The sequence below is a fragment of the Vicugna pacos genome, chromosome 3 (genome assembly GCF_048564905.1).
Source record: "Vicugna pacos chromosome 3, VicPac4, whole genome shotgun sequence".
NCBI classification, from domain to species: Eukaryota; Metazoa; Chordata; class Mammalia; order Artiodactyla; family Camelidae; genus Vicugna; species Vicugna pacos.
Window position 1 is genome coordinate 38849980 of NC_132989.1, and position 1981 is coordinate 38851960.

Here is a 1981-nt window from a genome sequence, read left to right on the forward strand (position 1 = left end):
GTGTCCAGTGAAGTGAGTGGTTATTCTTAATATTATCACTGTCACCATAATGGTTGAATATGAGACTTGGATAATGTGAGTATTCTAGTCACTTTCTCATTCTTTCTACTGTCCAGTTTGTAACTGTGTAACTGCAGGTCTGCACTCATGTCCAAGCTGTTTGGCTTCTGAATTCAAAAGAGTCATAGTTACTCTGAGAAAGACTTCATCTTTTGCTTATTATTTTAAACTTGACTCTCAAGTTTCCCAAAGGAGGGAAGTCACTAACAATGCAGGATGGGCTTTGGAGCAGGGTTCTGGGGCATCTTAGTGGGCAAGACACTTGGAAATAGTCGCCATTCTTGATTGCCATGCCAATATAATTAGAAAGAAGGGCGGGGGCGGGTTTGAACTGGTTTGTCTGTGAAACTCCTGAGACAAAAACTGAATTTGATGGCATTTCCTCTGCCTCTTTCATTTATCTTTTGATTCCATCAGACTGATTGAGCACGGAAAAGAGCACTGGAGAGCAGCATTGATGGAAGGAAAATAAAACCTTTTCTTTAGAAGGATAAGTCCTAAAGGGCCCTCATTGCTTCCACTCAGCAGAGGCTGTGGAAACAAAAGGCCAGGGCCTGGGTCTGAAGTGACCCTGGGCAGGTCTCAGACTCTCCGTAGCTCCCAGGGTCCGCCCTCCTCCCTGCCCAGCACAGCCTCCTTGTGCTCTTTCCTTTCGGAGCCTCACGGGGGTGTTGGAGTGCCATGCATTGGTGGATGGGGGTTGGGGGGATGTACCCCCGGGCACTGAACATTTGTTATCGCCAAAGAGGGCTCCTCTGGCTTCAGCCCAGCTGTCCCTGTGTGATAACCACCATGGCTAATACTCCAGTGATGAGCCACTGTGATCACTGTGAAATATGAGTTGGGGGAGTTTTCTGTAACAAATGCCCGCTTGACTGAGCCCCTATTCAGGCGTTCGGTGTCAGCACTTGTCCCAGACAGCCGCTTCAGCCACGCCAGCCAGACAGTGACAGATTCAGCCTCCTGCTTAGACTGTCAGGGGAGTCCCCCCGCAGGCCTGGGCTCGTCACAGGAGCGCCTGGCTGCGTCCTGCCGGGGCCCTGGGCCGCACCTGTGCTTCCAAATGTCGGTGGGCTTCAGAGCCAGCCGCTTTCCATCACCCGCCTTGTCAAGGTCAGCTGGCGTGTCGGGGGAGGGGCCCTCCTGAATTGAGACGGCCCTGCCTCTTTGTCCACTGCCTCTGTATCATCAGGCAGACCTTTTAACACCAGAGGCCCGGGACTTGTCAAAGAAAGCATTTGAGTGGTTCTTGGGTAAAATTAAAAAACAAAACAAAACAAAACAAAAAACTTGCCTGGAGATAATTAGTCCGGGCAAGTTTACATCTTTGGAATGTCCTTTCCAAGTTTTCTTTAACGTTATCTGTTTAGTCTTGGTTGAATCCGAAGGTGAGGAGAACAAAGCTAGTTATAGACGGTAAGAAAGAAAGGGCTCACATTACTGGCCACTTCTGAGATTCTGCCAGGGTTGGCCATATGGCGATCATAATGATGATTTATAAATCAGAAGTTGCAATCTGATGGCCTACGGATTGAATTTGGCGCAAAGGATCTTTATTTGGCCTCTATTATTTGTTTGTTTTTAATAGAACTTGATGCTAATGTTTAGAATTCAGAATATTTCACATACAAATGTGATTTCTGGCTTCTTTTAAGAAACTGAGCTCCGGCAACGGAGCTTGCATAAGGACAGTTGGGTTAACCACATTGTTGCCACTGCTCACTTCAGACAGGCACATACTCTTTAGTTTGCCGCAGTTCTCACCTCTCCCTACTGTAACACTCAACCAGCTTTTCCTATTTCTACTACATGGATGATCCCTGTAGATAACTTGAGTTAATGATCCCTGGTTCAAATACAAAGCTTCAGTTTTATACTCAATATTGAATGAACTCTATTTAGTAAGTTTTCCCCCTTCCCT